The following is a 26,630-nucleotide window of genomic DNA, read 5'->3' as shown; positions in this document are numbered from 1 at the left end:
GACTGTTGGATGTAGACTGGAAGCCCTGTTCTGTGGTCAGCAATAATTTTCGCAATACTTTAGCAGCTGGCAGGTGCAGATGAACTGAAACTCTCTTTGTTTGGACCTGGCACTTAAAAAAATTGCATGAACTTATTGACCTGACCTACCAGGCACCATATTAAAAAACAAGGTCTCTAATTTAATAATGTAACACGTTTTATACAGACACTTCATATTTAAACGGTATTAGATTATTTTTTGCATTCACTGGCTTCTGTGAAGCGTTGAGCTAAAATGACGCATGACGCCGTTCCTGCAAGCCGCGCTGATCGGATACAACTACCTGTCTCTGCAACTCCTTGTTAGTATAGTGGAAAGTATCTCCGCCTGTCACGCGGAGACTGGGGTTCGATTCCCCGACGGGGAGATTCAGTCCTTTACTGCTGCCAAAAGACCTTAACAAAAGTTTTGCTCCAGCAAACAAGTTACAGGAGAAGTTGGCAAGGGGCCACCGACGACTGTTTTAAAGACAGCTTGAGAAAAATGCAATGCATTGGCCGGGGATCGAACCCATACAGCAAGAATGGACAGACCCAGGAATCGAACCCATAGCAAGAATGCTCGTAATCAAGGTCTTTAATTTACAAAAGTGATGCGTTGGCCGGGAATCAAACCCAGATCAACTGCTTGGAAGGCAGCGATGCTCACCACTATACCACCAAGGCAAGACTGATGAATGTAGGCTGGAAGCCGTATTGTGTGGTCAGCAAGAATTTTCGCAATACATTAGCAGCTGGCAGGTGCAGATTAACTGAAACTCTCTTTGTTTGGACCTGGCACTTAAAAAAATTGCATGAACTTATTGACCTGACCTACCAGGCAATGTAGTGATCTTTTTCTTCGTAGAAAAGTTAGAAGCTCAGACCAGGAGACGGTGGAAGTTTTCCAAGCAGAAGTTTTTTATTGCTTGTCGGTAGCTGCAGTCATTCCAACATCGTCTAACTAAGGGAACTTTACATTGTAGTTTATATACATTTCAAGGGGGAGGGATTACATTGTGAGGAACAAAGCATGTAAATGAGCTGAAACATGAGAACAGAACGGTGCAGGACTTCTCGCACTGAGATAAGAACTCCAAGACAAATGGTCTCAGTAATAAAATGGCAGGTGTTCAAACTTGCTCAGCATGCCTCTTCACCCGGTAAAACAATGAGAACAGGAAAAGCCTAGCCTTCTCGCACTGAGATGGGACAGTCAGGAATATCCTGCTGGGAACCCCTACCGTTTGCAGAGATTTCCTGGTCTCATAATTTATAAACTTTCTCAATATAAAATACTATTTTATTGGAAATCTAAATTAAACATTTAAATAAAATTTGTAATCCTACAACACCATATTAAAAATATGGTGTCGATCATCGGATACAACTAATATGGTATTTGTATCCGATCAGCCGCGCTGATCGGATACAACTACCTGTCTCTGCAACTCCTCGTTAGTATAGTGGAAAGTATCTCTGCCTGTCACGCGCAAGACCGGGGTTCGATTCCCCGACGGGGAGATCCAGTCCTTTACTGCTGCCAAAAGACCTTAACAAATGTTTTGCTCCAGCAAACAAGTTACAGGAGAAGTTGGCAAGGGGCCACCGACGACTGTTTTAAAGACAGCTTGAGAAAAATGCAATGCGTTGGCCGGGAATCGAACGCATACAGCAAGCATGGACAGACCCACGAATCAAACCCATAGCAAGAATGCTCGTAATCAAGGTCTTTAATTTACAAATGTGATGCGTTGTCCAGGAATCGAACCCGGGTCAACTGCTTTTAAGGCAGCTATGCTCACCACTATACCACCAACACAAGACTGTTGGATGTAGACTGGAAGCCCTCTTGTGCGGTCAGCAAGAATGTTCGCAATATATTAGCAGCTGGCAGGTGCAGATGAATTGAAACTCTCTTTGTTTGGACCTGGCACTTAAAAAAATTGCATGAACTTATTGACCTGACCTACCAGGCACCATATTAAAAAAAAGGGTCTCTAATTTAATAATGTAACACGTTTTATACAGACACTTCATATTTAAACGGTATTAGATTATTTTTTGGATTCACTGACTTCTGTGAAGCGTTGAGCTAAAATGACGCATGACGCTGTTCCTGGAAGCCGCGCTGATCGGATACAACTACCTGTCTCTGCAACTCTTTGTTAGTATAGTGGAAAATACCTCCGCCTGTCACGCGGAGACTGGGGTTCGATTCCCCGACGGGGAGATCCAGTCCTGTACTGCTGCCAAAAGACCTTAACAAATGTTTTGCTCCAGCAAACAAGTTGCAGGAGAAGTTGGCAAGGGGCCTCGGACGACTGTTTTAAAGACAGCTTGAGAAAAATGCAATGCGTTGGCCGGGAATCGAACGCATACAGCAAGAATGGACAGACCCAGGAATCGAACCCATAGCAAGAATGCTCGTAATCAAGGTCTTTAATTTACAAATGTGATGCGATGGCCGGGAATCGAACCCGGGTCAACTGCTTGGAAGGCAGCTATGCTCACCACTATACCACCAACGCAAGACTGTTGGTTGCAGACTGGAAGCCCTGTTCTGCGGTCAGCAATAATTTTCGCAATACTTTAGCAGCTGGCAGGTGCAGATGAACTGAAACTCTCTTTGTTTGGACCTGGCACTTAAAAAAATTGCATGAACTTATTGACCTGACCTACCAGGCACCATATTAAAAAACAAGGTCTCTAATTTAATAATGTAACACGTTTTATACAGACACTTCATATTTAAACGGTATTAGATTATTTTTTGCATTCACTGGCTTCTGTGAAGCGTTGAGCTAAAATGACGCATGACGCCGTTCCTGCAAGCCGCGCTGATCGGATACAACTACCTGTCTCTGCAACTCCTTGTTAGTATAGTGGAAAGTATCTCCGCCTGTCACACGGACACTGGGGGTCAGCAATAATTTTCGCAATACTTTAGCAGCTGGCAGGTGCAGATGAACTGAAACTCTCTTTGTTTGGACCTGGCACTTAAAAAAATTGCATGAACTTATTGACCTGACCTACCAGGCACCATATTAAAAAAAAGAGTCTCTAATTTAATAATGTAACACTTTTTATACAGACACTTCATATTTAAACGGTATTAGATTATTTTTTGGATTCACTGGCTTCTGTGAAGCGTTGAGCTAAAATGACGCATGACGCTGTTCCTGGAAGCCGCGCTGATCGGACACAACTACCTGTCTCTGCAACTCTTTGTTAGTATAGTGGAAAGTATCTCCGCCTGTCACGCGGAGACTGGGGTTCGATTCCCCGACGGGGAGATCCAGTCCTGTACTGCTGCCAAAAGACCTTAACAAATGTTTTGCTCCAGCAAACGAGTTGCAGGAGAAGTTGGCAAGGGGCCTCGGACGACTGTTTTAAAGACAGGTTGAGAAAAATGCAATGCGTTGGCCGGGAATCGAACGCATACAGCAAGAATGGACAGACCCAGGAATCGAACCCATAGCAAGAATGCTCGTAATCAAGGTCTTTAATTTACAAATGTGATACGTTGGCCGGGAATCGAACCCGGGTCAACTGCTTGGAAGGCAGCTATGCTCACCACTATACCACCAACGCAAGACTGTTGGATGTAGACCGGAAGCCCTGTTCTCCGGTCAGCAATAATTTTTGCAATACTTTAGCAGCTGGCAGGTGCAGATGAACTGAAACTCTCTTTGTTTGGACCTGGCACTTAAAAAAATTGCATGAACTTATTGACCTGACCTACCAGGCACCATATTAAAAAACAAGGTCTCTAATTTAATAATGTAACACGTTTTATACAGACACTTCATATTTAAACGGTATTAGATTATTTTTTGGATTCACTGGCTTCTGTGAAGCGTTGAGCTAAAATGACGCATGACGCCGTTCCTGCAAGCCGCGCTGATCGGATACAACTACCTGTCTCTGCAACTCCTTGTTAGTATAGTGGAAAGTATCTCCGCCTGTCATGCGGAGACTGGGGTTCGATTCCCCGACGGGGAGATTCAGTCCTTTACTGCTGCCAAAAGACCTTAACAAAAGTTTTGCTCCAGCAAACAAGTTACAGGGAAGTTGGCAAGGGGCCCTGACGACTGTTTTAAAGACAGCTTGAGAAAAATGGAATGCGTTGGCCGGGAATCGAACCCATACAGCAAGAATGGATCGATCCAGGAATCGAACCCATAGCAAGAATGCTCGTAATCAAGGTCTTTAATTTACAAATGTGATGCGTTGGCCGGGAATCGAACCCAGGTCAACTGCTTGGAAGGCAGCTATGCTCACCACTATACCACCAACGCAGGCCTTTGAACGTAGACTGGAAGCCCAGTTGTGCCGTCAGCAAGAATTTTCGCAATACATTAGCAGCTGGCAGGTGCAGATGAACTGAAACTCTCTTTGTTTGGACCTGGCACTTAAAAAAATTGCATGAACTTATTGACCTGACCTACCAGGCACCATATTAAAAAACAAGGTCTCTAATTTAATAATGTAACACGTTTTATACAGACACTTCATATTTAAACGGTATTAGATTATTTTTTGGATTCACTGGCTTCTGTGAAGCGTTGAGCTAAAATGACGCATGACGCCGTTCCTGCAAGCCGCGCTGATCGGATACAACTACCTGTCTCTGCAACTCCTTGTTAGTATAGTGGAAAGTATCTCCGCCTGTCATGCGGAGACTGGGGTTCGATTCCCCGACGGGGAGATTCAGTCCTTTACTGCTGCCAAAAGACCTTAACAAAAGTTTTGCTCCAGCAAACAAGTTACAGGGAAGTTGGCAAGGGGCCCTGACGACTGTTTTAAAGACAGCTTGAGAAAAATGGAATGCGTTGGCCGGGAATCGAACCCATACAGCAAGAATGGATCGATCCAGGAATCGAACCCATAGCAAGAATGCTCGAAATCAAGGTCTTTAATTTACAAATGTGATGTGTTGGCCGGGAATCGAACCCAGGTCAACTGCTTGGAAGGCAGCTATGCTCACCACTATACCACCAACGCAGGCCTTTGAACGTAGACTGGAAGCCCAGTTGTGCCGTCAGCAAGAATTTTCGCAATACATTAGCAGCTGGCAGGTGCAGATGAACTGAAACTCTCTTTGTTTGGACCTGGCACTTAAAAAAATTGCATGAACTTATTGACCTGACCTACCAGGCACTGTAGTGATCTTTTTCTTTGTAGAAAAGTTAGAAGCTCAGACCAGGAGACAGTAGAAGTTTTCCAAGCAGAAGTTCTTTATTGTTTGTCGGTAGCTGCAGTCATTCCAACATCGTCTAACTAAGGGAACTTTACATTGTAGTTTATATACATTTCAAGGGGGAGGGATTACATTGTGAGGAACAAAGCATGTAAATGAGTTGAAACATGAGAACAGAACGGTGCAGGACTTCTCGCACTGAGATAAGAACTCCAAGACAAATGGTCTCAGTAATAAAATAGCAGGTGTTCAAACTTGCTCAGCATGACTCTTCACCCGGTAAAACAATGAGAACAGGAAAAGCCTAGCCTTCTCGCACTGAGATGGGACAGTCAGGAATATCCTGCTGGGAACCCCTACCGTTTGCAGAGATTTCCTGGTCTCATCATTTATAAACTTTCTCAATATAAAATACTTTTGTATTGGAAATCTAAATTAAATATTTAAATAAAATTTGTAATCCTACAACACCATATTAAAAAAAAAGGGTCTCTAATTTAATAATGTAACACGTTTTATACAGACACTTCATATTTAAACGGTATTAGATTATTTTTTGGATTCACTGGCTTCTGTGAAGCGTTGAGCTAAAATGACGCATGACGCCGTTCCTGGAAGCCGCGCTGATCGGATACAACTACCTGTCTCTGCAACTCTTTGTTAGTATAGTGGAAAGTACCTCCGCCAGTCACGCGGAGACTGGGGTTCGATTCCCCGACGGGGAGATCCAGTCCTGTACTGCTGCCAAAAGACCTTAACAAATGTTTTGCTCCAGCAAACAAGTTGCAGGAGAAGTTGGCAAGGGGCCTCGGATGACTGTTTTAAAGACAGCTTGAGAAAAATGCAATGCGTTGGCCGGGAATCGAACGCATACAGCAAGAATGGACAGACCCAGGAATCGAACCCATAGCAAGAATGCTCGTAATCAAGGTCTTTAATTTACAAATGTGATACGATGGCCGGGAATCGAACCCGGGTCAACTGCTTGGAAGGCAGCTATGCTGACCACTATACCACCAACGCAAGACTGTTGGATGTAGACTGGAAGCCCTGTTCTGCGGTCAGCAATAATTTTCGCAATACTTTAGCAGCTGGCAGGTGCAGATGAACTGAAACTCTCTTTGTTTGGACCTGGCACTTAAAAAAATTGCATGAACTTATTGACCTGACCTACCAGGCACCATATTAAAAAACAAGGTCTCTAATTTAATAATGTAACACGTTTTATACAGACACTTCATATTTAAACGGTATTAGATTATTTTTTGCATTCACTGGCTTCTGTGAAGCGTTGAGCTAAAATGACGCATGACGCCGTTCCTGCAAGCCGCGCTGATCGGATACAACTACCTGTCTCTGCAACTCCTTGTTAGTATAGTGGAAAGTATCTCCGCCTGTCACACGGAGACTGGGGTTCGATTCCCCGACGGGGAGATTCAGTCCTTTACTGCTGCCAAAAGACCTTAACAAATGTTTTGCTCCAGCAAACAAGTTACAGGGAAGTTGGCAAGGGGCCCGGACGACTGTTTTAAAGACAGCTTGAGAAAAATGCAATGCGTTGGCCGGGAATCGAACCCATACAGCAAGAATGGACAGACCCAGGAATCGAACCCATAGCAAGAATGCTCGTAATCAAGGTCTTTAATTTACAAATGTGATGCGTTGGCCAGCAATCGATCCTGGGTCAACTGCTTGGAAGGCAGCTATGCTCACCACTATACCACCAACGCAAGACTGTTGGATGTAGACCTGAAGCCCTGTTCTGCGGTCAGCAATAATTTTCGCAATACTTTAGCAGCTGGCAGGTGCAGATGAACTGAAACTCTCTTTGTTTGGACCTGGCACTTAAAAAAATTGCATGAACTTATTGACCTGACCTACCAGGCACCATATTAAAAAAAAGGGTCTCTAATTTAATAATGTAACACTTTTTATACAGACACTTCATATTTAAACGGTATTAGATTATTTTTTGGATTCACTGGCTTCTGTGAAGCGTTGAGCTAAAATGACGCATGACGCTGTTCCTGGAAGCCGTGCTGATCGGATACAACTACCTGTCTCTGCAACTCTTTGTTAGTATAGTGGAAAGTATCTCCGCCTGTCACGCGGAGACTGGGGTTCGATTCCCCGACGGGGAGATCCAGTCCTGTACTGCTGCCAAAAGACCTTAACAAATGTTTTGCTCCAGCAAACGAGTTGCAGGAGAAGTTGGCAAGGGGCCTCGGACGACTGTTTTAAAGACAGGTTGAGAAAAATGCAATGCGTTGGCCGGGAATCAACGCATACAGCAAGAATGGACAGACCCAGGAATCGAACCCATAGCAAGAATGCTCGTAATCAAGGTCTTTAATTTACAAATTTGATACGTTGGCCGGGAATCGAACCCGGGTCAACTGCTTGGAAGGCAGCTATGCTCACCACTATACCACCAACGCAAGACTGTTGGATGTAGACCGGAAGCCCTGTTCTGCGGTCAGCAATAATTTTTGCAATACTTTAGCAGCTGGCAGGTGCAGATGAACTGAAACTCTCTTTGTTTGGACCTGGCACTTAAAAAAATTGCATGAACTTATTGACCTGACCTACCAGGCACCATATTAAAAAACAAGAGGTTAATGACACAATATCCTCAAAATCAGGAAATAATAGTACCCCAAACTAACAAATACAAGACATAGAGTGCAGTCACCATCACACACACACATATTAGACACATATTTTAACTGTTCATTTTTAATGTTCGCTTTTCATTATATCATCTCTAAAAAGATTTAAATTTTAAGTAAGATTTTAAACTTCACATTTTACTGTAGCTTTTACCTAATTTTACATGGTCTCTTAACCAGTTTCAAAGCATGTCTGTTCATTATTCAGTTGATCTTAGAAAAGTCAGCTGGATTTTGGTTCATTATCACTATTTTGCTTCAGCTTGCTCTAGCAGGCCGATAACAGAAAGACAGACACAGTTACCATCCCTGCCTCCACTCAGACAGTCTCTCTCTCTCTAATGGCGCTTTTCCACTACACAGTACCAGCTCGCCTTGGCTCGGCTCGGCTCGACTCGACTCGCCTTTGTTTGGTTTTCCACTGTGTAAAAGTTGTACCTGTACCTGCTTTCGGGTACTTTTTTTCGTACCACCTCCGGCGAGGTTCTAAGCGAGCTAAGGCGATACTAAAATGTGACGTAATACAATGCCGACTGCTGATTGGTCAGAGAGAATCGTCACTATTCACTGCGTCATCATTGCACGCGGCAGACGGAGTATCCAGAATAACCAGAGAATAACCCCGCCATTTTTAAATAGTTTGCCCAGATATTCTAAACTTACTATTATGGCAACTCGGAAGAATACGCCGTGGTCAAACGAGGAGGTGCAGACTTTCCTATGTTTGGTTGCCGAAGAAAGGATCCAGCGAGAGCTAGATGGGGCAACGAGGAACGAAAAAGTTTATCAAGAAATCTCCGAACTGCTGTCCCCACATGGCTACAACAGGACTTTCCAGCAATGTAGGGAAAAGTTAAAAAAACTGAAAAGTGACTACAGAGCTGTAAAGGACCACAACGGCCGCAGTGGTTCAAACCGAAAAAGCTGGATGTGGTACGAACAGATGGACGGTATCTACGGCCATAGACCACCGAGCAACGGGAGGGAGGGTGGACTTGACTCGGCCACCAGTTTGTTGGAGTCGCTGTTGGAGGATGGTAAGTGTTTAAAATTTACATTACATTAATCATGTAGGCGCACTCTGCTTGAGAGTTTTGTTTTCTGTAGGCTGGCTTTTGAAAAGCTGAAGCTCACTTATAACATCGAAGACTGTAAACTTGTGTCGCAGATAACAATTGCTGCTACCGCTAACTATCTGCCATTGCTATTTTCGTATTGTGTTGACTTTTGTATGATCTTTCTATCTAGATTCCTTTTCGACGAGCGAGAATGGTTCAGTGACTCCCACTGATGCCACGTCGGCACCGGAACCAGCGGCACCATCGACACCAACAAGATCAGCAGCGTCGACACCGAGACCCGCAGCAGCGTCGACACCGGCAACCGGTTAGTATAATTGGAGAAAAAGTAAACTCTTCTAGCCTGTTGTCTGTGAATCTGTACACACTTTTTAATATATCATTAATCGTATCAATAACTCATTAATATAACGTAAACGTACTTGAATAACAACAGGAAGCATTCCCAGTTATGGGAATGCAGGATTCATTAATAAACCTGTTCAGTATTTTTATAACTTTCCAGACGTACACCTATACTGTACACATGGTATTTTAAAGTTGACATTTACTAAAATAGATGTTTAATAAATACATTAAATACATTTACTCAGATGTTAAGTCGTTATATACTATATAAGTAATAGTAAGTTGTGGGCTTGTCTTTTTTTATGTAGAAGCTGTAATGATAATACATGTGAACAATTTACAACACACACAACCTTTGAATGAAACGTGACTTGTCCGTTTTTCTTTATAACTCATTCATTGTAATTATTTTTTTGGCCAGGACGGAGGAAACGAAAGAGGGAACAGGAGCATCTGACTGTCCTGAGGGAGATGCAGACATCGGATGTCGAGCAGCTGGAATTGAACCGGGCACAGCGGGAGCGCCATTTACAGATGGCACTCGATGATGCAGCACATGCCCGAGAACTAGAAGCGGCTTTAAGGAGAGAGGAGATGGCTGCAATGTCGTCCTTCAACCAGGCCTTTCTGGGAACCCTGAGCCAGCTTGTCCAGGCACTGAACCGGCGGGATGCTGTTCCACCGCCCCTGGACTGAAACCCCTTTGTTTATTTTAATTTAATGTTTGCACTACATGTAACATATGTATATAGTTGGATGTGTGAATTTATATTAATATTATATTTTTTTCTATTTGTATGCGTGTTTAAATAAAACCTTTTTGAAACTTATTACAAACAGTGTCTTTTTTCAGAATCAGAATCAGAATCAGAAAGAGCTTTATTGCCAAGTGTGCTTGCACACACAAGGAATTTGTTTTGGTGCTGAGGCTTCCAGTGGACATATACAAATACAACAAGAAACATGAAACATAATACTAAGTATCACTTAGTATAAGTATCACCTGAGTTGTAGGATATTGCACTAAACAGTGGGAGTATTGCACTTAAAGGCATATGCCTTGGGAGGTGTGTTAACTGTTCAGAAGGGAAATGGCCTGTGGGAAGAAACTGTTCCTGTGCCGAGATGTTCTTGTGGCCAGTGATCTGAGTCTCCGTCTTGACGGTAACAGTTCAAACAGGTGGTGTCCAGGGTGAGTGGAGTCAGTGATGATTTTACCTGCTCTCTTCCTCACTCTGGAAGAGTACAGGTCCTGGAGGGATGGCAGGGGGGCACCAATGATCCTCTCCGCTGTCCGGACTGTCCGTTGTAGTCTCCTGATGTCTAATTTGGTAGCTGAACCAAACCAGACAGTGATGGAAGTGCATAAGACAGACTCGATGACGGCTGAGTAGAACTGAATCAGCAGCTCCTGTGGCAAGTTGAACTTCCTCAGCTGGCGAAGGAAGTACAGTCTCTGTTGGGCTTTTTTTACAATGGAGTCAATGTGATTGTCCCACTTCAGGTCCTGAGAGATGATAGTGCCCAGGAACCTGAATGACTCCACTGCTTCCACAGTGCTGTTCATGATGGTGAGTGGGGGGAGTGCTGGGCTGTTCCTCCTGAAGTCCACGATCATCTCCACTGTTTTGAGCGTGTTCAGCTCAAGGTTGTTGTAACTGCACCAGACAGCCAGCTGTTCAACCTCCAGTCTGTAAGCAGACTCGTCACCGTTCCGGATGAGACCGATGACAGTGGTGTCGTCGGCAAATTTCAGGAGCTTGACAGTGGGGTCTTTAGAAGTGCAGTCATTAGTGTACAGGGAGAAGAGCAGTGGGGAGAGAACGCACCCTTGAGGGGCGCCAGTGCTGGTGGTGAGAGTCCTGGATGTGTGTTTCCCCAGTCTCACTCGCTGCTGCCGGTCCGTCAGGAAGCTGGAGATCCACTGACAGATCGAGGATGGTATGGAGAGCTGGGTCAGTTTGGCTGTGAGAAGATCAGGCATGATGGTATTGAAGGCAGAACTGAAGTCCACAAAGAGGATCCTTGCATAAGTCCCAGGTCTGTCGAGATGTTGCAGGATATAATGCAGTCCCATGTTGACTGCATCATCCACAGACCTGTTTGCTCTGTAAGCAAACTGAAAGGGATCCAGCAGGGGTCCAGTGATGTCCTTCAGGTGGGCCAACACCAGTCTTTCAAACGACTTCATGACCACAGACGTGAGAGCGACAGGTCTGTAGTCATTAAGTCCAGTGATTTTGGTTTTTTTGGGGACAGGAATGATAGTGGAGCGTTTGAAGCAGCAGGGAACTTCACACTGCTCCAATGATCTATTGAAGATCTGTGTGAAGACCGGGGCCAGTTGGTCAGCACAGGCTTTTAAACAAGCAGATGAGATGCCGTCTGGGCCTGAGGCTTTCCTAGTCTTCTGTTTTTTGAAGACTCGGCTCACGTCCTCCACACAGACCTTAAGCTCAGGTTGGATGGCAGGAGGGGGGAGTGGGATTGCAGGAGGTGATGGTGAATGTGTGAAGTGCAGGTTAGAGCCGGTGTGTGGTGTGAATGAGGGCTTTTCAAACCTGCAATAAAATGAATTTAAATCGTCAGCCAGGTGTTGATTGTCCACAGATCGGGGGGATGGTGACTTGTAGTTGGTGATGTTCCTCAGGCCATTCCAGACTGATAATGGGTCGTTGGATGAAAACTGGTTTTTCAGTTTTTCAGAGTAGTTCCTTTTAGCAACTCTGATCTCCTTTGTCAGTCTGTTTCTGGCCTGGTTATACAAGATTTTATCCCCACTTCTGTAAGCATCCTCTTTGGCATGACGAAGGTGTTTGAGTTTCCCAGTAAACCATGGTTTATCATTAGTAAATGATAAGAATGTCCTGGTAGGAATGCATGTATCCTCACAGAAACTTATATATGATGTTACAGTATCTGTGAGCTCATCCAGATCGTATGATCATCCAGATCATTATGTATTTTTTGGATGGTTTGCCTTTTTACAAGGGTTTAAACAAGTATTTTCAGATTTTATACTGTGATAACCTTTAATGAAAAACAGTAGAGACAACATATTTAATGATAATGTATTTATTTAGCAATTAAAATAACGCATCAGACCCTCCCGTACATGTCTGCCCTCCTCCTCAACACCCTGTGCCACTGGCACCACAGGCTCTGCTGCTGCAGGTGCATCCCAGTCATCGTCATAGTCCTCTCCATGACTCTCACAAAGGTTATGCAAAGCACAGCAAGTAAGAATCATAGATTTCACGATTGTAACATCACAGTCATTTCTTTTCATGAGGCAGCGCCACCTTCCCTTCAGTCTACCAAAAGCGTTTTCAACCACTACCCGTGCTCGACATATTTTCTTGTTGTAGATCTGCTGTTCTACTGTCAGCCGTCCAGTGTCAGTGAATGGCTTTAGGAGCCAGTTCTGCAGGGGATAGGCAGAATCTCCCAGGATGTAGTAGGCAACATTCACCCCACAAATATTCCTGGTGTAAGCTGGAAAGTGGTTGCCACGGCTGGCCAACTCCCACAATGTGGACAGTCTTAAAACACGAGCATCATGCAAGCTGCCAGGCAGTCCTGCAAACACGTTCCAGAACAGTCCTTTTCCATCTACAACACCTTGAAGGACCTTGTCTCTCCATCACTGGACGCAGTTTGTTGTACAAATATATGAATGTTTCTTCCGACATTCTGAAGTTCTGAACCCACTGCGCGTTTGTGAAACCAGGAACAATAACATCCCACCACTCGGTAGCTCGGTTGAAAGCCCAAACAGACGGTTTGCCGCGGCGACTTTGCAAAGCTAAACAGATCTGAAACACATAAACCATGCACATTTTAGTACGTAATACTGGTAGCTATAAAGTTGATTAAATACTTTGCATATAGTATAGTATTTACACATATGCAAACGTTAGCTATGTTAGCATAACTTACCCTCTTGCGTCGGCTTTGAACAACCGGATTCGTCTCGTAGTCTGAACTCTGTAGTAATTCCCAAACTCTCCTGTTTTTTTCAGCAGTGTTTCGTTTTTCTGCCCTCAGCCTCTCATGAAACAACGTTTGTCTTCTTGCTGTGAGAAACAGCCACATCCCGAGGATCAAAAACAGCATATACTCGATTTCCCCCATTGTCCTGTGTGTGTGGGTAGCGGATGTGTGTCGCGTATAAGAATACGTCACGGCAGTTTCCTGCGGCTTCGCTATGACTACCGGGTACTATTTGTGGCGGTACTATCTGCAATGGAAAACGGAGCGAAAAGCGAGCCGAGTCGAGGCGAGCCGAGGCGAGTCGAGCCGAGTCGAGCTGGTACTGGTAATGGAAAAGCGCCATAAACAAATAATCTTTTCAACAGCCTCCTAAGACTGTAATTTAGACAAAATGTAATATTAAATTTATTACATTAACCTTTTACCATTCACCTTTGTTATCCAGACTCTTCTCAAACCTACAAAAGCCTGTCTTCATCTTTAGCCACCACCATGCCTAACGACCTTCAGGAGTTAAAACTATGTTATAGACATATTAGCTCAACATTAACTCTTCTATACATTTTACTTGCCCATATGGCAACCAACATCATGTCCCTCATATAATTAAGTTTTGTTACTGTCTCCGCAGCAAATAATGGCAATCAACTCATGGAATCAGCTGGCTCCTGAAAGCCCACTACCGTTAGCTATTTATCTTTAATTTTCTTCTCTTCAGGGTGTCGTCCCCTGGCATAGTTGCAGACACTTGTCACAATGAAAAACAAGCCATACAATCAATGCGGTTTCTGGTGAGTGGTATAGAGGAACTCACATTTCTGGGTCAGACTGCCGTAACATTAATTTTAACCTCACAGCGCATCTCACTTCTCAATGCTCTGCTGACCCCGGTGGCCTCCAGTAATCAGCGCTCAACTCTCATACCTTTCTCACAAATAACACCTCCATCCGGAGGTGCCCAATGTTCGTGACCCCCTGCGTTAGGCTGTCCCCTGGCCAGGAAGATCATCCCGTCATTGAGTAGCCACTCGTACACACGTACACACTGGTGACCGCTCTTTCCCAATACAATCAGTTTTCTTCAACAGAACTCAGCTGTTTTCTGGAGCTTAGGAAAGGCACGTTCAAGAGTCACCAGAGCCATTCCGATTGCCTAATAGTGTTCACAGGGAGACAGGTTAATAACAACAGTATTTAATCACTTAAATCCATTAACTATCTTAAAAGCAGCAACCTAGCTACTTAGACTATACTCAGTGAATTTAGATCACAGCCGTACATTCAGTGTACTTCATCTGTAGCCGGAGCCATCGGTCCTGAATGGTGGAGACTAAATGAGACAAAGTTGTTACTGGTCCTAAAATACGCTAATCAAAATGTCACCTCTATCGTTTAAGGTCTGTATTATTTTAAAGACTTCTTTAAAGTAATTCAGTTTTACTTTTAACATTTTTAACATTTAAATACAAATTGCCCTCTGAATGGTAATGATTTCTTTTAACATCTCTGTGTCTATGGTTTTCAACTGAAACACTGTGCTTTACTTTAAATAGCTTATTATCACTTATGACACAGGCTCAGATAACAGCTTTTAGCTGACATTGAATGAGAGAGAGGCATTCAAGACTGGTACACTGCTCTCTCATATACTTCTAACATCAAACTTTTATCTACCATCTTTTAACTCTATCCCAGCTTAAGGCATCTTTGCCAGAAATTACATGTGTTTTCAAATAAACATAGTTTTACAGTTGTCTTTTGCCCACGTCAGGGAATCTAGACATTACAAATTTCCATTCAGATTGAGTCTCTGTCGCACTGGCTGTTTCAGCCACAGCACACATCAGATTTAGATAAGCGAACTGTTTCATTACAGCCAATAGCAGACTTATCTTTTGAAAGCAAAACATCAGCTTCTAGCTCTTTCATGGTCAACTTTTCAAGCTGTTTGTTTAATCAGATGCCTTTCTACACATTTTACATTTAGCAACTGTTAATTCAGTAGCCTACTACTTCTGCTTATTTGTTCTTACATAAAAATAATTATTCTAGTTCTCAATAACGTTTCACATTTCTCAATCTCAATTTTAATTGTCAAGTTCTCAACCATAGTTTAATATTTGACTTTAGTTTTCTCTTGGAGTTTATCAATCTCCAATTAGGATTCACACTATAAGTTTGACGAGGCAAGCACTCTCTGCTTGTGATACTTTTGCAGTTATTGTAAATCATCTGTGAGATTAGTCTCTCTATATCATCTAAAACCTTTTTAAAATGTTTAATTACAACACAATCATCCTTTTAGTTACTTTGATATATTTTGCAACTCACATCTGTTGGAGTCATTAATTTTACATCAACCTGTATTCATCAATTCACTTATAAAAATTACTATTATAGAAATTACTATTATAGATATTTTCTTCAAAAGGATTCACTTTAAGACTTCAATCTTTTGACCTTTTTATCTCTTATTTCTCAGATGAAAAATGTCACTGTCGTCATTTAAACACTGATCTACTTTCAAACCAATATTATTACCAAAAATGTGTTGTCATTTTATCACATTTTAAACACCTTCTCGGTGGGCATTTACAGTTACGTATTAAATGGTCCTGATGACCACCATTAAAACACTCTCGGCTCCAACTTACTGCACACCCTTGAAGCAGTGTGTCCCATTCAGGAATCCAAACCGAGCTGATAAGCAGTTCTCTGTATTCTTTTACAGTCCAGCAGTGGCTGATTTAATCATAATAGCCCAATCATAATCTTCATCATTATTATTGGCAGAACATTAATTGTCATAAGCTGCAAAATATTCTAAGTTGTTTTCACAAAGTGTCTGTTTAACTTTAGTCACACTTGTCCAAGGAAATGATCTTCGACCCATAATTTAATATACTTGCTTTTTGTAATCATCGTAAGCAATACAAGGCTCAACATTTTAATTTTTCAGTTTCTTTGTTTGTTTGTAGCCAGTCAAGTTGTTGTTTAAATTTCCAAACAGAAGCAAAACTTATCAAGACAACCATTTACTTAATAATTTCTGCAAATTTCTCTGAAGTGAGGGCTTCAGAGCACAGCTGCTTACAGCGTTCGCTCTTTTCTGTCTCACTATTAGTTTCAGGACTGTTCAGGTTACTGATCAAGTTACTCAGTTTGTCTGCCATATCTTAATAACAGTTCAAACTCACCTGAAGTCATTGCAGAAATGGAGGCGGCGATCTTTGAACAACACAGCTTGGCTTCTCCGTGATGAAACTGCAGAGTATACTCCAAAATCACAGTTACATATACTGGTCCATGCCAATTTGGGTCACAACTTTTTTTTTCTTTTTTTTTTCTCTCTCGGGATCGTTCCTGATGCATCCCTGGCAAACAACCCTATTTTTGTTGGTATCCCTAACTGCCTGATTCACTAAATTCGGGGATCCCCTATCTGAGATGGAAGAGATTGAGCAGGTTTACGGTGCCACTGGACCTCCCGTCCAGGGACGTACTCTGCTGGGGTGGTGCTACACCATTAATGCCCAGCGGGGCCCACACAGAGCACGCTTCGCTTGCGCTGTCTGCTGCCGTTACCCTTAACGACGCTCTCAGCGACTTCTTATCCTCTCAGCAGTAGGCCTACAACTTACTCCTTCACTCGCCTCATCGGAGTGAAGGCTACTTACTCCTCCACTCGCCTCATCGGAGTGAAGGCTCTCCCGCTCTCCTTCAAAATCTCTTCCAGTCTGACAGCCCTAACAATTAATAAAAGCTTACTACCTTGTGTGTTGATTTGCCAGAGATGTCACCACGGAATGATTGCCCGCCGCATCCTCCACCAAACTGTAAGGGGTATACAGTTAAAGACCCAGAACCAGATATGAAGAATGAAGACCCAGAGTCAGAATTATAAAAAATTAAAGAAAATATTTACTGAAGATAGTTTGCAGTTTCATCAGCAGAAGTCAGCTTCAATACTCGCACAGGAGTTCGTAGGCCGCCCCGCTTACAGTTACAAAGATCACAGCAGTTATACGATTTCCAAGGTCTAAGCTACGTCATTGCTTACAGGATGAATGATTCTCATTGGCTATGAAATAGATAAACACAGTAATTTTCCACACATATACAGATAGACTGAAGCATATCTCCATCGATTACGCAGCTGAAGTTAGGCACGTCATGACCTTCCAGGTCGCAGATTTGGGTTGCTGGGCGCCAGCATGTCCAGAACAACAACTCAGTCAATCTCCAATAATGCCAGTGGTTCCTTAACCTGTAACCAAGAAGACTAACACACACACACCGACACACAGCTTTTCCAAGGTTGGATTTGGCCAGGCTCTCACTATAAACAGGAGAGTCCTCTCAAAACATCAAGATAATGCGTTCTTTCTCTCAAGGATAGCTAAACTTTAGTCTAACTGGAAAGAAAGGCTTTAACAAAGAAATGGCCCCTTAAACGATTGGCTTCAATGACCCCTATATGTTTTAACACATTGAAGACCTTTCTCAAACACAATACAAGTCAAGTCAAGTCAAGTCATCCTCATTTATATAGCGCTTTTAACAATGTAGATTGTTTCAAAGCAGCTTTACAGAGATAAAGATATAATTTAAGGTAACAGAGATTGGTTTGGTTTTATAGTGGCTCTTGAAAAATGTTTTTTCCAGCTAAAGTTAGTTTTGATTGATTCACTTCCATCTAAATGATAGTTTGTTATTAAGGGTAACCTTCTTTCTCTCAAGGATAGCTAAACTTTAGTCTAACTGGAAAGAAAGGCTTTAACAAAGAAATGGCCCCTTAAACGATTGGCTTCAATGACCCCTATATGTTTAAACACATTGAAGACCTTTCTCAAACACAAAACAAGTCCCTATTTCATTTCTGGAAGCTGTGTTAAATAAGCAAGCACTGCATTCAGATATCAAATACAGACATTAAAGAATACATGAAAAGAACATTTCAGTAATCACACTGGTAACTTATATAAATAAAGTAAAATCTCCAGAGAAGTCATTCAATTCATTTGATATTTAGAAGGAAAAATATTGATTAATACCTTAATTATAATCAATCATTACATATACATTGAAGCAGCAGTGGATTCCAATCCACCCCCTTCATCTTGCAGCGGAAGCTGATGGTGAGGGCATCGGAGGAGTGTTTTTGGTCATCTGTTTTTGCTGCTGTTTTAAAAGATACTGCTGCAAATTGTACATTTTGCTGCCTGGCACACACTTCTGCCTCATTATAAAGAAAGCATTTCCGTCTGCCCTGGTATCCCAAATCTTCCTCCAAGTGTCTTGTGCTCTGGATCCAAATCCAACAGTATTGTCATCCTCTGTCAAAACTGGCACTGGATCTGGCCTTTGAGACAGATACTGTTTAAGATCTTCAATTTCCTTGAAGCTTCTTGAATACTCAAGAAAGGAAATGAGGCTATCCTTGCATGGACCCTCTGGGTTGCACTGCCCAGCCTGTTCTTCTTCCTCAACCTTATCGGACAGGTACAAAGCATAGCTGCCATCATTCTCTAATAACCACTTGAAAGACTTGCCCTTGTACTTGCCGAACTGAAGAATGCATTCTCCCAACACCTCTTGCTTGTCAGAGACATCCCCTCCTCTATGTAACACAAGAGAACGGGCGTTCAACTTGACCAGATCTTCTCTTTGAGGTGTTGACTTGTCCTGCAGTGAAGGGTTGTCTTTAATTCTTTTTGCCTCTTCTGATGGGTCCCGGCGTAAATGGCCCGACGGGCCTTTCCTGAAAGACACTTTGACTTTCCCTGGGAAGAACACTGTTTTCTTCATGATGCTGTTCTGAAATCAGAATGTATTCATTAGTGTCTCAGCATAAGCATTTAAATACTTACAGTAACAAAATGAAATAAGACAGTTAATACTAAAGCATCAGTGATATACATAAAAGAGTTATTTTACAATGCTATAATATTCCATAATATTACTGTTTCTTAACTGAATAAATGCAGCCTTAGAGCACGTACTGTTTATTAAATTTGCATTATTTAATATTCATTATTTAAATTGCTTTAAAAATGTATATATGTATATATAAAAAGTTAACAAGTTAACTAATTAAAAACGTTAAATTATACCATTAAATTGTACACATATATATATATATATTTGTTTCTAATTTAAATGTAATATATGTGTGTGTCTGATATTAATTACATTATAGGTGTCACAGTCCTCGTCTGCACCTGTCTGTCCTTGTCTGCACTACACTTCCCAGCATCCCCTGTCATCATCACCTGCACCTGCGCCTCATCACCCTCATCATCATCATCACCGTCACCTGTTGCCCTTGTCATTATCTGTGTATTTAAGTTCCCCTCTCACGCTTGTCTTTGCTGGTTATTGTTTGTGCACTAGCACACTGTTCTGTTTGTTTGGGTATTTACTTATTGGAATAAAACCTTTGCTATTTTGTAACTTCGCCTACCTTCATCTTCTTCATCCACCCGAGGACGTGACAGAATAACCAGCCCAACAAGGAGTCAGCATGGGAATTCTTCTCTACCCGGTTTACCCAGCTCACTCTCTACTCACCACTTTCCAAAATGGATTGTCTATAGAGGATTACATCGCCGAGTTCCTGGAACTCTCTGCTGGGGTAAGCTGGTCAGATGATGTCTTTAAAACTGTCTTTTGGTTGGGCTTAGACAGTCATCTGTACCAGCAAGCCCCAGCAGCAGCTTTTCCAGGAACCTTTGCCAGTTACCTAGATCATGTGCTGTGGTTGTGTGGCTCAACCTTCACCATTGGTGAGGTGGATGACATTGCCACACAATCACCGTCTCCAGCCATCTCCATCACGCCCACCATCAAACCAGCCACCGGATCGGTATATGGACGTCCAGGACTGGTTTCCTGCATCGCCGATCCCCCACTTATATCAGCACGTGCTGCCAGGAAGGCCATAGTCCCAGAGACCGTCCAGCCAGAGACCGTCCAGCCAGAGACCGTCCAGCCAGAGACCGTCCAGCCAGAGACCGTCCAGCCAGAGACCGTCCAGCCAGAGACCGTCCAGCCAGAGACCGTCCAGCCAGAGACCGTCCAGCCAGCTCTGGATGACGCAGTGCTACTTGTGGGATCCATGGCTGTTGTGTGTGTGTGGGCAGCACACACATTCATTTCAGCCCATGAACCCAGCCCTGAGCTTCCTTCGCCGCTGGTCCCGTCCAGCCCTGAGCTTCCTTCGCCGCTGGTCCCGTCCAGCCCTGAGCTTCCTTCGCCGCTGGTCCCGTCCAGCCCTGAGCTTCCTTCGCCGCTGGTCCCGTCCAGCCCTGAGCTTCCTTCGCCGCTGGTCCCGTCCAGCCCTGAGCTTCCTTCGCCGCTGGTCCCGTCCAGCCCTGAGCTTCCTTCGCCGCTGGTCCCGTCCAGCCCTGAGCTTCCTTCGCCGCTGGTCCCGTCCAGCCCTGAGCTTCCTTCGCCGCTGGTCCCGTCCAGCCCTGAGCTTCCTTCGCCGCTGGTCCCGTCCAGCCCTGAGCTTCCTTCGCCGCTGGTCCAGTCCAGCCCTGAGCTTCCTTTGCCGCTGGTCCAGTCCAGCCCTGAGCTTCCTTTGCCGCTGGTCCAGTCCAGCCCTGAGCTTCCTTTGCCGCTGGTCCAGTCCAGCCCTGAGCTTCCTTTGCCGCTGGTCCAGTCCAGCCCTGAGCTTCCTTTGCCGCTGGTCCAGTCCAGCCCTGAGCTTCCTTTGCCGCTGGTCCAGTCCAGCCCTGAGCTTCCTTTGCCGCTGGTCCAGTCCAGCCCTGAGCTTCCTTTGCCGCTGGTCCAGTCCAGCCCTGAGCTTCCTTTGCCGCTGGTCCAGTCCAGCCCTGAGCTTCCTTTGCCGCTGGTCCAGTCCAGCCCTGAGCTTCCTTTGCCGCTGGTCCAGTCCAGCCCTGAGCTTCCTTTGCCGCTGGTCCAGTCCAGCCCTGAGCTTCCTTTGCCGCTGGTCCAGTCCAGCCCTGAGCTTCCTTTGCCGCTGGTCCAGTCCAGCCCTGAGCTTCCTTTGCCGCTGGTCCAGTCCAGCCCTGAGCTTCCTTTGCCGCTGGTCCAGTCCAGCCCTGAGCTTCCTTTGCCGCTGGTCCAGTCCAGCCCTGAGCTTCCTTTGCCGCTGGTCCAGTCCAGCCCTGAGCTTCCTTTGCCGCTGGTCCCGTCCAGCCCAGAGACCTCTTCGCCGCTGGTCCCGTCCAGCCCAGAGACCCCTTCGCCGCTGGTCCCGTCCAGCCCAGAGACCCCTTCGCCGCTGGTCCCGTCCAGCCCAGAGACCCCTTCACCGCTGGTCCCGTCCAGCCCAGAGACCCCTTCACCGCTGGTTCCGTCCAGCCCAGAGACTGGTAATGACTCTGTCACTCTCCCCTTTAATTTTTTTGGGGGGGGCCATAGGCCCTCGCCGTGGCCGCCCGAAGGGTCCTCACCGCCATGGCCGCCCGAAGGGTCTTCACCGCCATGGCCGCCCGAAGGGTCCCCACCGCCCTGGATGCCCGAGGGGCCGACAGCTCCACCCTGGACGCCCGAGGTTTCGTCTGCTCAGCCACGCCCACGTCCTGCTCCGCCCTGGCCACGCCCACGTCCTGCTCCGCCCTGGCCACGGCCAAGTCCTGCTCCGCCCTGGCCACGCCCAAGTCCTGCTCCGCCATGGCCACGCCCAAGTCCTGCTCCGCCATGGCCACGCCCAAGTCCTGCTCCGCCATGGCCACGCCCAAGTCCTGCTCCGCCATGGCCACGCCCAAGTCCTGCTCCGCCATGGCCACGCCCACGTCCTGCTCCGCCATGGCCGCCTGGTCCATCCTGGAGTCCATCCTCCTGTACCCGGTCCGCCTTCCCGTTACAGACTCCAGGATGCCTACCGGGAGGGGGGAGTAATGTCACAGTCCTCGTCTGCACCTGTCTGTCCTTGTCTGCACTACACTTCCCAGCATCCCCTGTCATCATCACCTGCACCTGCGCCTCATCACCCTCATCATCATCATCACCGTCACCTGTTGCCCTTGTCATTATCTGTGTATTTAAGTTCCCCTCTCACGCTTGTCTTTGCTGGTTATTGTTTGTGCACTAGCACACTGTTCTGTTTGTTTGGGTATTTACTTATTGGAATAAAACCTTTGCTATTTTGTAACTTCGCCTACCTTCATTTTCTTCATCCACCCGAGGACGTGACAATAGGAGGACCAAACCCGCAGAAATTAAAAATTAATAAATAAACATGTAAACAAATAAAAAGATAAATTTGATAATAGGAAAATAAATAAAGGAATAAACGACTTGATAAAATAAATATGATTTATTCTTTATAAAACTAATTTTTGTATTATTTCCCTTAATTTATTTTCTGCTTTTATTTATTTGTTAATTAATATTTATATTTGGTCAGCAAGACCAACCAACCTAATTATCATGCACATCAAAAAAATGTAAGAATAGATATAAAACTAAAGACAGAAAATTAAAAATAAATAAAGATTAAAATAAATAAATCTGGAAATAAATACATATTGGAATAAATAAATAAACAAATAAATGAATGCATAAATAAATATAAGAATAAATGGAACAAACAAATAAATAAAATAATAAATAAATACAATTAAAAATAATACAAATACATTAAAATATAAAAGCAAAAAATTATAAATTAGGGGAAAAATATACAAAAATACATTTGATTAAAATGAATCATGTTTATTTTATCAAGTCTTTTATTCCTTTATTTATTTTCCTATTATCACATTTATTTATCTATCTATTTATTAATTCATTTATTGATTCATTTTTAATTGCAGGTTTGGTCCTCCATACTACTGCACATTACATCTTACTGCACTGTTAACATATATTTTAAGCATATATTTAACAGAATAAATTAGTGACGGAATAATGTTCTTTGACTTGTTAGGTGTACTGTTTCTTATCGTCACAATCCATTCAACACGATAACAATACGATTACATGACAATATACATGCAATTTAAATGATACAAATATTTGAATAATAATGTATATGCGGTCACCTGAGGGAAAATGTGTCTGCAATTTGCATACCCTTTGGTAAATGTATTTCATGAACAATGCTCACCTAACAAGTCAAATAACATTATTCCGTCACTAATTTATTCTGTTAAATTCATATTCAGTCAGTATAGTTCTGACAGCATGACTTAAGTATTACTTCATTCATTTACTCATTTATAATCATCCAGTCATAATGCAGCTCCTTCTTTAAAGATCTTCTAACATCTAAATAATGAATTAAATCAGCTCATCTTCATCTTCAAGTCCACATGGGTGTCCTAGCAGAGTAACAACATATATTGTGCACATGAACCCAAAATTAAATGCCACTTCGGTTGATATTTTGTAATAAAAGGCAAGAACATTCAAACAAATGTCCAAACACATTTTTCGGTCACTTCATTTGAAATAGTATATGTATAAAGACCATTAACTTACTTGTAAAGAATGTGGGCTCTTTTCCAGGCAGGGGTAGTGTGGAACTATGTGTAGGATGAGGTGCAGTCGGTCTCAAAGATAGATTCTGTGAAATTCTATCTCCAAACCGAGAGTCTAAAGGGGAAATCTCTCCTTTATTACTTTTAACCTCTGTAAAAAGCAAGAAAGAGTAGAATAGTGAGAAAGCAAACATAGTTATTTTTTCTACTGCTGCTGAATCATTTACAAATTTGGTAACTATCATGCGGTAATTGTCAAAATTCCTGTCGATTTGGGATGGGCCACAGTTGCTAAAGTTCACTCACGTGTCTGCCTTTTAATTTTATTCTTAAAGCGAGTTCCTAGAATTTCACACAATAAATGTATATATTCACACTATATACTAGAATTACATCTCTTGTGCCTTAATTTCAAAGGCAACATAAGTAATTTTCAAATAACTAAAATAACTTCAAAACAATAATAAAACATTAATTATACGCTGTATATTTTCTAATCGCTAGGTGTCAGTACACTCACTGGCTGTTACCTAGAGTGCCGTGGGCTTGCTATTTGTTCCAAACAACATGGCTTTTGACGCAAGTTTACAGTAACAATAAAAGCATGTGAAGATGCTTTCCAGCATTGACAGCATGCGCCTGCTTTAGTTTGTAACCTTCTGGAGGCCTAGCTTAAACTTTATAAAAGGAAAAAAAGTCACTGTTACAGGATTACCCTTGTAAAGAGTTATGTTGGTAAGAAACAGTTTTGTCTACAAGCTAAAGGTGACAACGCCCCTTTGTAGTCTGGGACATGTCGGGTAGACCGGTAGCTTGCTGTGATCGTATAGTGGTTAGTACTCTGCGTTGTGGCCGCAGCAACCCCGGTTCGAATCCGGTGAGTTTTCTGGGTGCCATTGAAATTGAGCTCCATGTCACCACCTCTCCTCACCCCGTCCTTCAAACTACTCTTTTTGTGCACGGCGCGTGTCCTTGATGTGCTCTGGATGTTCGAGTGAATTGAAACTGGGACCTTCTTTGAAAGCATGAGTTCTCAGGTTCGAACCCCTAAAGAAAAGACTGAAAACGAAACGCTCCTATTGATTTCGGAAGAATCTTGTTTCAGAGAGAATATGGTGCGTGTATATTTTCTAATCGCTAGGTGTCAGTACACTCGCTGGCTGTTACCTAGAGTGCCGCGGGCTTGCTATTTGCTACAAACAACTGCGCCTTTGACACAAGTTTACAATAACGATAAGAGCGCGGCAAGTCAACAGCATTGAAGCGTGTGAAGAGGCTTTCCAGACAAGTAGCAGTGAGTTTTTGTTCTTTTTCCTAGCATTATTTTCCTTTAATGACTATTATCATCAGTCTAATAGGCTGCATTCTCACTAATTTGCAAATATATTTTGACATACCAGAGGTTTTGACGGCCGTTCTGAATCTTCGAAGAAGGAAACGCAATGCATTGGAGGACACTTTTTTCTGCGCCAATACGATTCATTTTGCTGTGCGTTCGCACGCAGCACGCACGCTTCTCGAGCAAGAGCCCGGATAGCTCAGTCGGTAAAGCATCAGACTTTTAATCTGAGGGTCCAGGGTTCAAGTCCCTGTTCGGGTGAACGAGCCTCTTTTTGTGGAGCGGTACGTTTTGTTGTTGAGTTCTTGCTGATCTACACTGGCCTCGGGCAGCGACGCTGCAAGGCAGCAAACCAAACGACATGCCCCTTTCAGACAGCTTGTAGTCGTGGCCGAGTGGTTAAGGCGATGGACTTGAAATCCATTGGGGTCTCCCCGCTCAGGTTCGAATCCTGCCGACTACGTTGACAGCATTCGTCTGCTTTAGTTTGTAACCTTCTGGAGGCCTAGCTTAAACTTTATAAAAGGAAAAAAAGTCACTGTTACAGGATTACCCTTGAATAAAGTAATGTTGGTAAGAAACAGTTTTGTCTGCAAGCTAAAGATGACAAGGCCCCTTTGTAGTCAGGGACACGTCGGGTAGACCGGTAGCTCGCCGTGATCGTATAGTGGTTAGTACTCTGCGTTGTGGCCGCAGCGAATCCGGGTCACGGCAAGGTTTCCTGGGTGCCATTGAAATTGAGCTCCATGTCACCACCTCTCCTCACCCCGTCCTTCGGCCTACTCTTTTTGTGCACGGCGCGTGCCCTTGATGTGCTCTGGATGTTCGAGTGAATTGAAACTGGGACCTTCTTTGAAAGCATGAGCTCTCAGGTTCGAACCCTTAGAGAAAAGGCTGAAAACGAAACACTCCTATTTATTTCGGAAGAATCTTGCTTCAGAGAGAATATGGTGCGTGTATATTTTCTAATCGCTAGGTGTCAGTACACTCGCTGGCTGTTACCTAGAGTGCCGCGGGCTTGCTATTTGCTACAAACAACTGCGCCTTTGACACAAGTTTACAATAACGATAAGAGCGCGGCAAGTCAACAGCATTGAAGCGTGTGAAGAGGCTTTCCAGACAAGTAGCAGTGAGTTTTTGTTCTTTTTCCTAGCATTATTTTCCTTTAATGACTATTATCATCAGTCTAATAGGCTGCATTCTCACTAATTTGCAAATATATTTTGACATAGCAGACGTTTTGACGGCCGTTCTGAATCTTCGAAGAAGGAAACGCAATGCATTGGAGGACACTCTTTTTTCTGCGCCAATACGATTCATTTTGCTGTGCGTTCCCACGCTGTACGCACGCTTCTCAAGCAAGAGTCTGGATAGCTCAGTCGGTAAAGCATCAGACTTTTAATCTGAGGGTCCAGGGTTCAAGTCCCTGTTTGGGCGAACAAGCCTCTTTTTGTGGAGCTGTACGTTTTGTTGTTGAGTTCTTGCTGATCTACACTGGCCTCGGGCAGCGACGCTGCAAGGCAGCAAG

The 26,630-nt window shown here is 43.7% G+C and overlaps 8 non-coding genes across 8 annotated transcripts; 2 read left to right on the top strand and 6 right to left on the bottom strand.

The window, feature by feature from the left end:
- Positions 1–2,479: 2,479 nt before the first annotated feature.
- Positions 2,480–2,551, bottom strand: trnag-ucc (transfer RNA glycine (anticodon UCC)). Its single transcript has one exon. It is a non-coding gene; the product is annotated as a tRNA-Gly (tRNA).
- Positions 2,552–3,542: 991 nt separating this feature from the next.
- trnag-ucc (transfer RNA glycine (anticodon UCC)) lies at positions 3,543–3,614 on the bottom strand. The gene has a single exon. It is a non-coding gene; the product is annotated as a tRNA-Gly (tRNA).
- Positions 3,615–4,249: 635 nt separating this feature from the next.
- Positions 4,250–4,321, bottom strand: trnag-ucc (transfer RNA glycine (anticodon UCC)). Its single transcript has one exon. It is a non-coding gene; the product is annotated as a tRNA-Gly (tRNA).
- A 634-nt stretch (positions 4,322–4,955) lies between these two features.
- Positions 4,956–5,027, bottom strand: trnag-ucc (transfer RNA glycine (anticodon UCC)). The gene has a single exon. It is a non-coding gene; the product is annotated as a tRNA-Gly (tRNA).
- Positions 5,028–6,174: 1,147 nt separating this feature from the next.
- trnag-ucc (transfer RNA glycine (anticodon UCC)) lies at positions 6,175–6,246 on the bottom strand. The gene has a single exon. It is a non-coding gene; the product is annotated as a tRNA-Gly (tRNA).
- A 1,343-nt stretch (positions 6,247–7,589) lies between these two features.
- Positions 7,590–7,661, bottom strand: trnag-ucc (transfer RNA glycine (anticodon UCC)). Its single transcript has one exon. It is a non-coding gene; the product is annotated as a tRNA-Gly (tRNA).
- Positions 7,662–25,290: 17,629 nt separating this feature from the next.
- trnak-uuu (transfer RNA lysine (anticodon UUU)) lies at positions 25,291–25,363 on the top strand. The gene has a single exon. It is a non-coding gene; the product is annotated as a tRNA-Lys (tRNA).
- Positions 25,364–25,483: 120 nt separating this feature from the next.
- Positions 25,484–25,565, top strand: trnas-uga (transfer RNA serine (anticodon UGA)). Its single transcript has one exon. It is a non-coding gene; the product is annotated as a tRNA-Ser (tRNA).
- Positions 25,566–26,630: the final 1,065 nt, after the last annotated feature.

The sequence above is a fragment of the Siphateles boraxobius genome, unplaced genomic scaffold (genome assembly GCF_051911475.1).
Source record: "Siphateles boraxobius isolate OS27281-9 unplaced genomic scaffold, OSU_SipBor_1 6, whole genome shotgun sequence".
NCBI classification, from domain to species: domain Eukaryota; kingdom Metazoa; phylum Chordata; class Actinopteri; order Cypriniformes; family Leuciscidae; genus Siphateles; species Siphateles boraxobius.
This window is presented reverse-complemented; position numbering and strand designations above follow the sequence as displayed.